At 44.6% G+C, this 15,638-nt stretch overlaps 1 protein-coding gene across 2 annotated transcripts in view; it reads right to left on the bottom strand.

The window, feature by feature from the left end:
- The window catches only part of NME7 (NME/NM23 family member 7), a 91,438-nt gene that overhangs the window by 1,258 nt on the left and 74,542 nt on the right, over positions 1-15,638 (bottom strand). The window lies entirely within an intron of this gene.

Here is a 15,638-nt window from a genome sequence, read left to right as displayed (position 1 = left end):
GCGCAAACTCCAAGCATGACCTCATAAAAAAGTTGATGGCTGATTCCAGGGGATGGGACAAACATTGTAGAAAATGTACAGTGCCTGGAGTGGCTTCAGTGAGCAAGTGTCAAGGGGGGGGGTGGGTCAAATAAGGTACGCTTAGTAATAGCATATGAAATAAAGCAAAACCAAACCTTTACCCCCTCCCCCAATCACTTTCTAGTACCAAATCAGTGAAAGCAGGATGGCCCGCCCTGATCACTAATTAACTAGGCAGTAATGGCAGTAGCGACCCTAGCCACACCCTGCAGCCACCCCCTTAAAAGGCCCAACTATTCACAGGCCTCACGGTAACTCTGCTACCAAAGGGCCGCCTCCACCCCCAGCCAACCCCCACAACCGGGCACATCCCCACCCCTGGGGAAACGCTGCTGGAATTTGTCAGCCCTAGTGGAGACACGGCATTAAAAGGCTGCAAGATGGTTAGGGAAAACCAACCAACCAACCAAACCCACACCTAACAACCAAACCAACACCCCTTTCTCCCCCCACCCCCCCAAAAAAAACCCCCAACCCTATCCACCAACCCCCCCCCTTCCGCCACAAGCAGGTGCAGGCTTTTGCCTGGCCAGCCAGCTCGCCCAACGGTGCCGGTACTTCTGGTACACAGCAGGCTCCATACTAAAAAAGCCTTTCACAAACCACTGCTGACACAGCCTTGCTATGCAAAGTGAGTGAGCGGCTGGTCAAAAGCTTCCGGGGGGGGGGGGGGGGGAGGAGGAGAAGATGATGAAGATGTGACATCTCATCAACCTAATTTAAAATTTGCATTGCTTTCAAGATTATTAATTTTTTTTAATCTATGCTGTATTGCCTATGTAAAAGCTATTCTCCTCAGGAAGGCATGGCCTTCCCCACTGCCCAATAGGTCCTTTCCCTATAAACTGCCAGTTTGAACCTGTTCTTTCTGCCAGATTGGCTCAACCACACTTAACTGTAATTGTAGCCATTAAAAGGGGATTTTATCCCCCTTGTTGATATAGGACACCTACATTGCAAGGGCAGAGACACACAAAAACACTAATTAAATATAAAGCAGAGAGAGGGAGAGACACACACACACACATTTAAGGACAAGAACCTTTAAGGTTGTGTCTGCACAAACACACGCCAGCTTCCAGTTTTACAGCTCTGAGCGGTGGCACTTCTGGGTTTTTGTTCCCAGCCTGGCTGAGGATGGCTGGCCGGCAGGGGCCCAGGCACAACCCTCGGCGTGTGCGGTGAGCTGTGTCAAGAGCAAAGAAAAAGGCCCAGCACAGCTGAGTCTGCTCCTTTGGGGGTAGTAAGTCTGGGTCCAGCCTCGGCCAGGGGCACCCACAGAACCGCTGCCACCGCAGACCTGCCGCGATGGGGCAGGTTTAGCAGAGCGGCGTCAACTCCCACTGCTCCCTGCGCTACCTGGGCCGGAGCAACGTGTCCTCCCGGGGGTGAGGCAGTGATCCGCTCCTGCAGCACACACTGATACAGGCGAAGGCTGTCCTCGCCCAACTCCTGCTCACTTGCTATAAGTAACAAAAGGCTTTGTGCTATCTTAGCCCTTAAAAGCCCCTGATTTTGTGCAACCAGTTTTCCCAGGCCAGGCTGAACAACCTCAGCTTACTTACAAACTACGGCAAACCTCTTCCTCCTCAATTAGCTTTTATTGGATTGTTGAAGATCTATGCAGACTGTACCAGCGAGGCTCAGACATCAGAAGCAGCACACCACATATTGTATAATGTTCAAAACCAGGTGCTGGTATGTTCTTGTTATATATATAATTATCTTGATGTGGGTCAGCTGCCACCCAGCTCCTAGTAAAACCAGTTAAGAGCTAGCATCTCTGTGGGTACACAGAAAGGATCCTTCTCTCCAAGAACCTCACCCTCGGGAGCATGGCAGTGCTGGACAAGAAACACCAGAAAGAAGGGCCACCTGTTACCCCACTCACAAGACATCCCATCCAGGGTTTTGCAGAAGAACCAAGTCCAAGGATTTCAGCGCTACCAAGACAGACGCGTGGGGTGCCCCCACCTTATGAGGCCCCAGCTGGAGAGAGCTTGAAGAACCCCACTCTAAAAGCACCAGGTCCTTTTCCAAGGGGATCCAGGACTTGGGAGGTACTTGCACTGAGTGTCCAGATGGGTGTTCCAAAGCAGTCTGTATTTTAGGAAATACAGTTACTGTCTTTCGCAGGGTCCGAGTATAGTGTAAACCACAGAAAAGGGAGCTGTGCCTGTACAGAACACCTCAACAAGCCTCACATTTGACCTAGGGCAAGGTCAGCTCCTCTGAGCCAAGCAACACCTCTGGTCTCTTTACAGGACCCAAAGGTGGCAGAGGACAAACCACACCAGGAACTGATCTGAAACCAACCAAACACATTTCACAGATGCGACCCAAATACCCTTCCTATGATGTCAACATTCAGGTGTGCTCACTTCTTCCCAGGGATGAAACAGGATTAAATTTAACATCAGTACTCTCCTTACAGATCCCAGGAACCATCTACCTGCTTTACAGTATGCGGCTATGCCTCCTGTAGCTCCTGTTCAGGGACAAATAACAATAATGCTCAGGAAGTAATAACGGGTGAATAGCTGCGACCTTCTGGCTCTGACCCTATAAACTGCTTCACCGAGGAGGAGCTGAGAGCTGCTTCAGTTCCATGAAGTTTTGCTTCAGTCACACACACTCTGCAAAACTTGCATTAATGAAGTTGGCCGCTCCCTCTGGGTGCTTCCACACGTTACCGCAAAGTTTCAGGACTTAATACAGCAGGCAGTAACAAAATCCAGTCTAATGCCCTGGCTGAGCACAAATGATTATTATCTGAACAATGTGTGCCCTAAGAGCATGGAGAGGCTGGGCAAAATTAAAAACAAAACAAAACAAAACAAAAGCCAAGGGAAGAAAATCGAGTGAGGCAGCCAGTCTTCCAAGGCAGACCAAAAGATCTTGGTAACAACGCAGGACCCAGCACAGGCACAAAGTGTCCTAAAGATTTCAAGTGTAAGAATTACAGACACCTCCCGCTCAGAAAACAAAGCAAAAAACAGTGCTGATGAGAGGTGCCAGCTGAGCAGCTTTGGAGTCAGAGCTTTTGTCTACAGGACAGACCAAGGTACATCGTGAACAGGACCAGCATATCACACAGGCAGCATTACAGCTTGCCTCAAAGAAAACCCCAGCACTGAAAGGGTACCTCAACGTTCACGGTCTATTCCCCTTGTTCCCTTGGGCTGGCAGTTTTCGATAAGAGACGCTGTTAGTATCATTCACGGTAGAAGCAAGGGGGCTGATGGGGAGACATACTAGCAGGAAATACGCTGAGAAATGTTCACAGTCTATTCCCCTTGTTCCCTTGGGCTGGCAGTTTCCGATAAGAGACCCTGTTAGTATCATTCGCGGCAGAAGCAAGGGGGCTGACGGAGAGACATACTAGTAGGAAATACACTGAGATCACAGATTCACTTCTCATCTGTCACCAGAAAGATGATGGCAGTTTCAGTCCTTCCTCATCTCTGCTGAACCAAAATTGGCAGGCAGGAGATGGAAGGCTTTTTCATCCCTGTATTCATTTAGAGCCTGTCAGTCATCTCGGTGCCTTTCACGCAGCTGGACAGATGCTCACCAGTACCCTTTCCCCAAAACCACCACAAAACTGTGTCTCCTTGGTTCAGCATAGGTATCTAGGCACATGATCCAGAGAGTCTTTGCTGACCTAAAGTTTCAGCATCAGTACACTCTCCCTAAACACTTAGGTCTTACAATTTTTTACAGGCTTTCTCAGTTTGAGGTCACTAGGAGGAACCAAAAATCTCTCTCTGCCCATTAACCTTGATTTGTACATCAGCACGAAGCTGCCAACTCTGTTAGCAAGCCCACTTGCTAACACCTAAAATGCATCTCAGCTACAGTTCACTCAGCTGACTCACATGACTAAATCATTAGATTAACACACGGAAAACCCATGGATTCATACCATCCTTGCAGCCACAAGCTGTCCAGAAATAAAAACGGTTGTCAAAGAAGAGGGTCTACTTAGTCACTCTATTATTTGTTCTGAAAATAAAGAATTATTCTCCCACGTGAACCTGAAGAGGGTTTAGTCCCAGGCAGTTTGTTCAAAAAAAAAAAAAAAAAAAAAAAAAAAGGAAAGTTAGTCACTCCTGCCTGTCTCTCAAGCGTCACGCACTGTAAGAAATAAGCCGGTCAGGCTGCCCAAGGCAGAACAATTTGTACACTTGCACTTCAACTGTCCAAGTTAATTTAAGTATAACTGGGACAAAACCCCCTATGCACCAAAAAACCCCAACTTTTCAATGGAAGGTTTTATTAAAGAAACACTACAGGATAACAGAGTGCATTCTGCTTTTATGCTACATGCTGTTAACACAGTCCCCTCAAACACTGCGTATGGTTGTGATCAACTACAAAAATACAGTCAAAGAGAAGGGCAAGGGAAGCTATCTGGAAATTTTACCATAAAATGAAAGATTAGAGAAATCTGAATTCCAAACAGCATGTAAATGAGAGGACAAGACAATAATTCCTTACAGCACAATCAAAACACCAAGAAAGCAAGTTTTATGCTATTTACTCTGTAACACTACAAGAAATGTAAGTGAACCCAAAACCTTACTTACAATAACAAAGTGTTGTTTTTACATCATACATAAATACTGTGCTGACTCAGACCACTGATTTCTGAAGTATAGATACGTCTAGATTTAATAAGAAGGTACAGGTTCACTGAATCTCCCCGCTCCATGGCTCAGTAGCTCGGGCTGAACATATTCGTGCAGGACTCTCCCACCAGGAGCTCTGCTCCTCCTTTAGCAACATCTTTGGTCACCATCAGAAGAGATTGCTGGCCTAGTAGAGCCACTGGAATGAAATAAAGAAAAAGGTCCTGGCTCCCATCACATGTGAAAAGCTACAACATGACAGCGAGTACTGCTTTCCCAAGGATCCCAAGCAGCTCACTGAGTCACCAGGCTCGCTGCCTCTGCACTTCACGCTCATCTTGAGGAACACTTGCATGCCTCAAAATCGGGAGCTCCTGTGGAGCTCTTTATGATGCCCTTGAACCAGTCAGCTTAGGTACAGACAAGACGCTAGGCACACAACCACAGATGTTGATGCAAGCTGCAAACATGTCCTGAACACTGGATAAAAACACTGAAAAGGGCCTCTGCTACTAGCACCTGAAATATCCAAGGAAAGCCTGCTTTGGATGCGTTCATACAAGCCACAGGCATTATGGGGGCTCCTTGCCAATACTGAGCTAAGCTTCTCCAGCCTACTCAGAGAGCACCAAAAGTCAGGGTCCTCATGAGCTACCAGATGATGGCCAAGAGAGAAGGAAGTGGTCACGAAGAGAGAACAAGAACGTGTTTCCACCCACATCATGGATTGCAAGCAAGGATGGAAGCAACAAGCAAATAAATGAAGCAGAAGGCAGCCAGCATTCAAAGCTCTTGCTGAGCAACCAAGATCATCTGCAGGGTACTATTTGGCCAGGGGACCCAACAGGCTACACCTGGCAGCAGGGTGAAAGTTATGACAGATAAGACTGACAAAATATCCTGGAAAAAAACAATCAACCAAAAGCACCACCTGGTCCACAAGTGGACCTTGCATGCACCATCACAAGTCCCTGTGTAGACTGTGGCTCCCTGGTCTGATAGGAAACATCCCACCAAACTAATGGCATAAATTCCCCCAGCGCAGCGCTCAAAGTACCTTCTGAGCAATGTCACTGAATCTAGAAAGCTCCATTCCCCGGTGGAACGGGTCAGTATGAAAAGGCCAAGAGTTCATTTCAGGTCTCAGCAGCCCTCCCTCTGTGATTTCAACGCTCCTGCTGTGTGCTAAACCATGTACCGTCATGACAGGACTAGACTCCTGACAGCAGAGTGACCAAGTTCCTATTCAACAGCTGGACTAAGGCAGCTGCCAGAGAAAGCCCTCAGTTCCTGGTTTGTGGCTGGATAGTCTCGGCACACTGCCTCTCCCCAGCAGAACAGCAGTAACTATCACTGACACCAACACAGAAGGCAACTTGCCCACTTAGCAGCTCTGGCCACTGAAGAGAATTGCCTCTTGCTCAGAGACTTGCCTACGTATCGCAGTATATCTCAGCGTACTTGTAGATTTATCATTCCTGCCTACGTGCCAATGTACTCACGGTCAAAGAGGAAGAGGGAGAATCCAGCTCTTAATGAAACCCAAAAGATGCTCGGTGACTTGAAGGAGCCCTAGGCTACAGCCAACACCCTTTCAGGTGACCGCTGCCATCTTTTTCTGGGTTTGCACAGCTGCTAGCACAAGATCATCACAACCAGTGTCTAAGCTCTCGGTATTATCACAACACAAAACCAATACTGGTATGACACTACACTTTGAATAATTAGTTATTAGTACTTATGAAAGAAGAAGTGTTTTCTAGAACTTGATAAACTCTGAACTCAAGATATCCCATGGTGTTAGCATCTAGGAGAGATAGGAAATCTTGTTCACAGTCTTCTATCCATATTAAGATGTTTGACTTTGGGTTTTGCCTCCCATGTTCCACATGTATTTCAACACGTGTATGCAGATAGCTGACTTAAATTCTCCTCTTAATTACTGCTAGTTTACAGTAGTCAGTCAAGAAGGTTGCATGGATGAGGGAAGGGGTAAACCCTATGCAGAAAGTATCGATATAGCTAATCTTTTGCCTATTTGACCTCTGAGAGAGAGGTGGGAGGTGCAACTGGCTGAGGTCAATAATAGGAATCCCAGCAAAAATATATTTGCATCCCACAGCAGTGTGTGCTACAGGACAACAGTGCTTCTCTTACCCCCCAAAAAGCTGCAGGACCCCTTGCTCAAGAAACGAAAGGAGATTCTGAGCTTCTACGTGACTGTGCAACTACAGTGTCCCCTTACTCCCCTTACTACTTTTGCTGTATAAGCTATTCCCCTGGGCTTTTTTCTCTTCTTTGCTGTAGTCTGCCCAATGTGCAGCTGAGTTGCAGCTAAATTGTTGCTATGATTCCGCTGGAGGAAGTGGGGTAATGGAAAGAGGACCTGGTTCAAAGTGAGAACGCGTTGAGGGAAAGAAAGAAGGCAGCAGCCTCAAAGACACAAACTGGGCCTCAGATGAGTTATCGGGAAGTGTCACGCCTTCCCTCTGCCTTGACCTCCCCTCCACAAAATTACCTTGCTCAGCGCAACGCGAACACGTGCCAAAAGCCAAGCCCTGTTTATCACGTAGGTTACCTTCAGGATCAGGTGAAACTTAAAGAGCTTTGGGAGCTGCTTGGTTCACACTTGTTAACTTCTTCTCTCTGGCACTTAGAAACCTCAGACTTGGCAGAACAAGGGGCAATTGGACCTCGGATCTTACCCAGAAGTGGAAGCACAAGAGCTGAACTATTTCACAACTCTGTTTAAACAAGTTTCTAGTTTAGTTTGCTTGTCTGGCCCACCAGTATAATAATTATACAACCTATGTTCAAAATTAGGCTGCAAGTGACCTAATAATACCATAATTTTTTTTTTTAAAAGGAATCACCAACATATGTTTAAAATCCATCCCTCTATTATTGCTATTTTTAATTTTAATTTCTCTTCAGATAGTCCTAGGCAAAAATATGACTTAATTCTCAGTACAAGTATATATACAGCATCAGGAAACGTTGTGAGACAGAATTCCAGTGCTGGCTAACATCCTCTGATATGCAAAAACACCACCAAATAAGATGAAGTTTTCCTACACTCCAGATTCTTTCCAACCTGTTCCCACAGCTGTTCAATAAAAAGTCTCAGAAAGTTAAAATGGAGAAGCACTTGGATCATAATAACCATTATCTGACAGATCTCTCTAGAAATCGCTTTGTATCAGGAGAGACTGAAGTTTCCAACTGATGGACAAAAATAGCTACTGCTTTCATGAAAACTTGCAAAAAAACCCCGCCAAAAACCAACCTCACCCAAACACTCCAACTCTTTATTTCTTTTCATTGGAGATGATTAAAAGCATCTTACCCTGGATTATGCAGCTCAGTATGGGCCTCTAATAAAAGACTTCATTGCAAAATTGCCGTATGACTGAGTGAAACAATGGCTTCTTTATTAATATTTTAAAGACTCCTGAGGGAAATGCTGTACAGCTGAAATGCCCTCAGTGAAAGGTTCATTGCCATGCTATGCACTTCTGCTGTGTAATGTTTTACAAGCTGCGCTGCCCTGTGAATGGGGAGAGTTAGTTCTCAGCTGGTAGAGGCAGCTTGCATAATACCAGACAAGTTAATCGGTAACAAGCAATGCAGGAGACCTTTGTTCCGAGTGTGACACACACAAATTCCACACTAAGCACATTGACGCTTCTGAGAGTTACTCATTGACATGCTTTATTAAATTGCTTGGGCTATACCTCGATGCACCAAAGAGATTAGTTTAACAGAGCTGCATCCCTCTGATGCCCTCCATCCTAAACTGTTGCACTATAACCTCAACCCACAGATCAGCTCACTACTGGTACAAAGGCATTTCTTGGGTGGATGATAGCAAGCACATCGCAGCACGCCCATGTGTCGAGTCAATGGCAGCGGGCAGGCAAGGAAGCAGCAAACAGAAAAACACAAGTTGGCAGCCAGCAGAGTGCTTGTGTAACAGGACTCTGATCTTACGGAAATGGTTATGGGAAGCATTCGTCGTGTGCCCTCGCTGCAAGTTGAGTGCCCCCCGTCCACCCTGAACAGCTTGCTAAAACACCACCCTCCCCCCAGCCTCCCTGAATAAAGGCAAAGGGAAAGGAGGCATAAGGCATGCTTCTCCGGGCACTATTTGGAATGCCAGACCAAGGACAGCTGGCTTCTAGCAAGTGGAAGACACGCTGCACCAAAAGCCCAGGAGCAGCACAGCTCTTAACACTTGTCAGAGCATTTAGTTAATACCAAGTCTGAGGAAAACGATGCTGGGTTTCATTGCCCACAGCACTTGTCCGGACAAAATACATCTGCTGAACTGGCCCATCCTGTCACTGCTTATCTTACCACATCACCTCCCACCTCCCCAAGGCTGGATCCAACCAGCTGAACTCCCAGTGCCAGAACTTGTGCGAGTCTCCGTCCGTCAGACCACCACCGCTGATCTGTACAGCTAGATGATATTACTTGTTTGCTTAAATGCCTTAGAAACTGTAAGCCGGTCTCACTGGTGCGAGGCTGAGCAAGGCAAAGAAGAGCTTCCAGCAGTACGTTGCACTGTCTGCCAGTCCCCAGCCTCACTCCCGAACACCACTGCACAGCTGAAATTCAAAGTAGTGATAGGGAAAAAAACCAACCATCACGACAGCTCTCAGAAGACAAACAAATCCCACTCTTCTTTGATAACAGCAAAATCATCTCCCTTCAATAGGTTATTTTCATGTCTGTGGATGCCACAAATAGCTCCGAGGCGAGGGAGAAGGCCAGCAAATGATACTCGAGGAGGTCCTCGCTACTGCCTGGCTGGAAAGCTGCCTGTGACACTGCAAACTGACACATTTCCCTCCACGGTCCCAACGCCCAAGGCAGAGCCTGACAGCACCCAGCAGCCATGCGGAGGCATGTACGCAGCACCCTGGGAAGTCAGTGGAAAGAGCACCCATGGGGACGCAAGACTGAGGAGGCAGTTGGCCCACGAAAACTGGCCCAACAGCCCACCCCCCTCTGCAGTTTCTCACATAGCCTACCAAACAGGCAAAGGCACGTGTAAGCCCACTCCAGCAACAGCTGTAACGTTATTGTCCACTAGAAGAATTAGTCACCTAATAACAGCATCTTCCCTGGGAACAGAGAGAAGGTTATTTCACCCAGAACTCAATTTTTACCCACCTCACAGCAAATCCTTCTTCATGCATATCTTACTAAGAGCAGCATCCTCTCCCTCTATGTATAAGTACACACACACATATATACATATGACTATTAAGCATTTTTTAATTACGCAAAGAAACCCCATGAGACTGACGGATTGCCCACACCCTGGCATAGGAATATAAAGCTAGTGTGGATGGCTCAGACACAGCAGGCTGCACCTAAGTGGAGAGACCTTTCAGGTCACCCCAGATGTGTGCAGTCTACCATCCCTGGAGTATTTTGCTGCAGTACAAATGCCCTTATGGAACTGCTCACAGAGAAAACCACCTTGAACCGCACCGTATGAGCAACAATTTACAGGCAGAGCGTGCCAAAACCCAGAAATACTGGTTTTGTTGTAACTGCAGGTCTAGGCTACCAGGTTTTTTTATGGTTGCAGATTATGCGGATTCCTGCATAATCTGAAAGGTAGTCAGCCACTTGAGACCCAATGAACTGAAGTGTGTGTACAGCACCACCTCCTGTGGAAAGTTTTACTCACTGTACTTCCAGTGATGTGAATAAGGCCTTCACTGACTGATTTTTAATTTGCCTTCGCTTCTTTAAGGAGGCACATAAACCATGAAGTCTGGAAGCCACAATACTTTGTATCAAGTGCTTCAATTAAAACTAGTCCAGGAATGACTAATTTCAAGGAAACTTGTTTTGCCTAGAGAATGATGATTCATCAGATCCAACGGTTTGCAAGCTTCTATTTCAACAAGATATTTATCAGAAACGTTCCTCAGGTCAAAGACAGTGAGTTGAGAAACAGAATCATCTTTCACCATGTGTACATGAAAGACACAAATGCAAAACCGTCTCTAGTCTGTTAAATAGAGCACGCACTTGACATATAAAACACGCATGTTCCAGTCCTTGCTCTACCTGACTCAGAGGGTACAGGAATGCAGGTGAGTACTGTAATTGTTTGCTTGCTCCAAATAGTATCTGCTTTATATAAAATAAATAAATAAAAAATTGACAAGAGGTAGAGCAGTACCTGCCTTGGATGTGGGAAACAAATGCAAACCCCTGCTCTGAATGAGTCCCCTATGTAACATCAGAGGATCAGAAAAATTAAGAAACTCCTGCTTTAGCCTTCACTCATGAAACCACATAATCTCATAACTACTCCATCACTATGAGACTGCCTTCCCTACTTCCTCCTTCCTTTCCTCTCCCCATTAAAACGGGAAACTGTTGACAAGGCTGAGGAAACAGACTGTTCTGAGCTGTTTGTGTCTATCCATTGTCACTTATGAAAATACATTTTGTACTGATACAAGGACACACAAGTCTATGAAGTAAATAAATAAGTGTCTGACCCAGTAAATCAAAGAGCTCATCCAAGAAGCTTCACGGCAATATTCACCCTCCTCTTGTATCACTAAACTAGGAATAAAAGAAGCAGGTACAGCTTTACAACTGAAAATACACTTCTTTTTCCATTGTGACCAGTTGCATTTTAGGCTCAACTGCATCTCCCCTCCTCTCCTGAGCCAAAGTGAGTTATTCATTAATTCTGGTATGCTTTAGTCACTGCCTAAAACATGAAGTAGTTTGTAGAACAAAGACAGGAGTTAAGGGTCAAACTGGTGGGAGCAAGTGCTGGTATTTGCTTTTGGGGTTTGTTTGTTTCTTTGTTTGAGGGTTTTTTAAGATTAAAAGTGAACTTTCCTTTTCCCAGGTCCATGGAAAAGAGGTCTAGCAAAAAAACATTGAAAAACTGCTGTACTACATTAATTAAATATAGTGTTCTAAAACTAGGTGCACAAGCTGACCCTTATTTAGTTAATTAGTCCTTGCTGTTCCTGAGACAGTGTTGTTCTCTCTCCTTTCCTCCAAGTACTCCTTGGTCATGATTTTTGGGAGAAAGGTCACTACCTTGCCCTTCCTAGTGACGGTCAACTAAGTCTGAACCACCAATGTCACCTAGAGTTTGGCTATTAACTTCAGAAAGCATTTGATCTAAGCCCTCAATTTCCTATCTCATCTCCTGTAAGAAGTCTCCATTTGTGGACAATCAGACAGCAGCTGCCATTGCAAACAGTTTTCAAATTTCAGTTAGATCTTAAACTGTGGGTGATGAAAACTGCAGAGAAGGGTGGAGAAATCTTAAGATAAGCAGTGTCTGGCACTAAGGATACCTGAGTCCTCAGGAAAGCACCAGTGTGTTCCCTTCTACACAGGAACATGCCTTTATTGTGCTTTCATAAATACCGTGCATTTAAGGCCCCTGATAGGCCAGTAGGTCAACCAGCTATCTCCCCTTTCCATCTCCATTTGGTTCTGGAAGTTCAAAAGTCACAAAACCAATTAACACACAGACCATCCTATTCAGCTTCCCATTCACACGGTGGCAACAGCAGCAGTCCCTTTGACCATCTCGCCTCCAAGGTCCTTTGGGCACTGCTGACCCTGCAGATGTGCACACAGAACATGCGACCACAACAGAGTCGGGACTGTGGCAGGGACCTCTAATAAGCTGCTTTAGCATTAACAGCATAAGTACTCCACACACCAGCCAAACAGACACAGCTAAGGCTTTCTTTGTACAAACCCACTGGGCTCAATTCAGGCTCAGAGATGCTGGGACTTCCACTCTGCAGCCCTCAGACCTCTAAGGAGGGAAATGGGAACCTCTGGAAAAGGATGATTCAGCCATCAAACATGGTCAAGGTTGTACAGAAGCTCTGAATCAAAGGCAGTAAACATCTTTATTCATGGTGTATCAGACCCGCTCTGCCTGCTTTTGGGCTGTAACAGTTCCGTGAGGCCCACCTCTCTGGTTCACCAAGAGTTTCAGAAAGCTTACATCACAGTACCCTATCTCCAAGAAAGCTTACAGGGTTTCAGAAGAGTAAATAAGCTACTTCCTATTCTGGAAAAAAAAAAAAACCCACCCAAAAAAAAACCAAACAAAAAAAACCCAACCAAACCACCACCAACCCCAAACCAAAACCAATGAAACAAAACCCAACCCAAACCAAAAAGAAACCCACAAAACACCAAAACCAACCAATGAACCCACCCCTCAGAAAACCCCACCACAATATATATAGTAGGAATTGGGGGGGAAAAAGTGTTAGAAATTTTGTTTCATTATTTGTAATAATGATTCTGCAGTTTGCTTTCTAAAATTTGTTGCATTTGGTATTTTATTTGGAGAAGAGAAATATAAATCAGAATATCTTCATACAGAATTACGGAGCCAAACACTTTCATGCCAAAATTTGAAAAGTGGCTTAGCCAAGCTCAGCTAAAATCAGCACCAGAGTTAGAAATGAAACTCTAGAGTTCCTAACTCTTGTGCCTGAATTCAGATTGCCAAACTCACCTTTCATCAGCAAAACAGGAGTGCAAGAATTTGCATATAGGCTGGTTTTTGGAGCTATACTGGCTAGTAACTGTAGCAGGGTATTAACACTGTATAAAAAACAATGCCACCTGAAGAAAGGAAAGAGACTGCTAGGGATGAATTAATTTTCTTTGAGGTTTTAAAAAGGACCCTTCACCTTTGTAGTATAAATCTAGTAGGTCAGATTTCTCTCCAAACTTTACTCCAGACTTCTGCTCTACTAATCAGTTGTTCTGCAATGATACTGTAAAGCTTTTATAGCAACAGCAGCATTAACATCTCAGCAACAGCAGCATTAACATCTCAGCAACAGCAGCATTAACATCTCAGCAACAGCAGCATCTCCTACCAGAACATGGATGTAAGGAATACATGCTAACTCCATATCGAAAGAAGTGAGTTCCACTGTGCCAACATAGCCAAGCTCATTCTCCTCAATGACAAGGGCATTACCTATCTCTAAATTCACCTCCTCTGAGGCTGGGAATAATTGCTCTGTAAACTCAGTTTATTAAAGTATTCAGTTACCCATTAAAAAATGAAAATATTCACTACCATTTAGTGAACAACACACTTCTTAAAAATGTTAGTCTGGCTCAGTTTCCTTCTATGGTTGTCTTGCATGCCACAGTCACTCGGCTCTAGCCCAGCATGTACAGCGCTGTTACAGTTATTGGGGCTGAGGGTGGGGGGAAAGGTCTGGTTTCTGCTTGCCAGCAAATGAGACCTCTGTGACTGGATTTAAGCTTCTCTCACAGAAAAGCTCACTGAGGAAAAAGTCCTTCTCAAGGATGACCTCTGTGTATACAGTATCATTTCTTTTTCATCAGTTGTGACAAGCCCTTGCACTTAAGCAAATCCAGAGGTTATTTTTGTTTTGCTTACCTAAGTTTTCAGGCAACTACATTTCTTACAGAACACAGATCTAAAGATACTCCAAGAATTAAAAGTGTTAGCAGTAAAAAGGTTTCTATTGTTTACATTATAATGCTTATTTGCCAGACAAGAAGAATGAAACTGCTTTATTTACTCATTAAAGAACATTGACCGATGTCCTTTACAAGTGCCGGCTTAATCTGGACTGTTAATAAAAGAAAGTACAGATGAAGAGCCACATTCTGTGTACAATTATGCCTACAGTAAAAAAAGATTTTAGACCCCTCTCCAAAAAATATGCAATCAATAAATGACTGTTAAAATGACCAGTCTGCAATGGAAACTGCAAAGTATGTAGTCAGAGTAATACTAGATCAAGAAATTAGTTTATGATTCAGCTACAGGATTCAAAGGACAAACACATGTAGTGGAGACCTTGAGAAAGAACTTGTCTCAATTTTTGTTTTGGAGAAGCAATTCAACTGCTTTGTCCCACCCACCTCACTTAAAGTAGCTGTAAACTCAATTTAAGCAATCAGCAAAATGGGGTTATACCTGCTTTGCACCAGCATAAAGGAGACAGACTGTGGACAAGAAAGAGAGAGAGAGAATTCTGCTGAAGTACTAAAATGCTCTGTGAGTGTTGGTGAGACTTTCATTTTTCCCTTGCAGGCTATGCCTTTTTTTCTGCTGCCACTGAAAAGCCATGACTGAGGGCTTTTAGGCATTTGGTGACAAATACCTGTTTGCTTGTTTAAATCCAGTCCCTTTGGGCAGAAACTAGAAGCTGTCAACATTTAATGACATCTTGGAAATGGTTTAAAAAGCTGGAACTTTGTTGATACTGGCTGCCATTCTCAGTGTTGAATTTCACCAGTCTATTCCTTAAACTAGATTCAATTTCCTGGCAAACAGCCCTTTAACTCACAGATCTGATTTTATTTCATGAAGGGAGATAGTGACGCAGTTCGGGCTTCCTCTGCTCAATGAAAACACCATTTTGGCAGTGCAAAATTATCCCAGCTAGGACAACTCTTGCTGCTCCATCATTCTGCTATAGTCTGACAACGAAACACTCACAAATACACGTAGACAGTAAAACAGAAGGTATGCATGCGCTGGAAAAACATCTGCATTGATGCAGAGATCCATCCAAGATACGCTTATACACTGCTTCAACCCCCTTGTACAGACCTTAGTTCTGAGGCATGGAATTGAGTGAGCTTGTTCTGGTTGTCATAGTGAGTACTTCTGTCTTTACAAACTCCCTTAATTTAACATTTTCCCACTTTATTGGAGTTTAATGTAAGCATGCAAAGCCAAAACAATTAATAATTAGTAAGTTAATATAAAACAGAGGAAATACCAACTGATGTGCATAATTATGACTGTCTACAAATAAACCTGGACCCTATCTGGAGAATTTGAATCCCTAGTGCCTGTAATATTCCAAGCCCCACACAAGCTCACTGTAGAGACAATCCAGA

This window comes from Accipiter gentilis, chromosome 21, assembly GCF_929443795.1.
Source record: "Accipiter gentilis chromosome 21, bAccGen1.1, whole genome shotgun sequence".
Taxonomy (NCBI): Eukaryota; Metazoa; Chordata; class Aves; order Accipitriformes; family Accipitridae; genus Astur; species Astur gentilis.
This window is presented reverse-complemented; position numbering and strand designations above follow the sequence as displayed.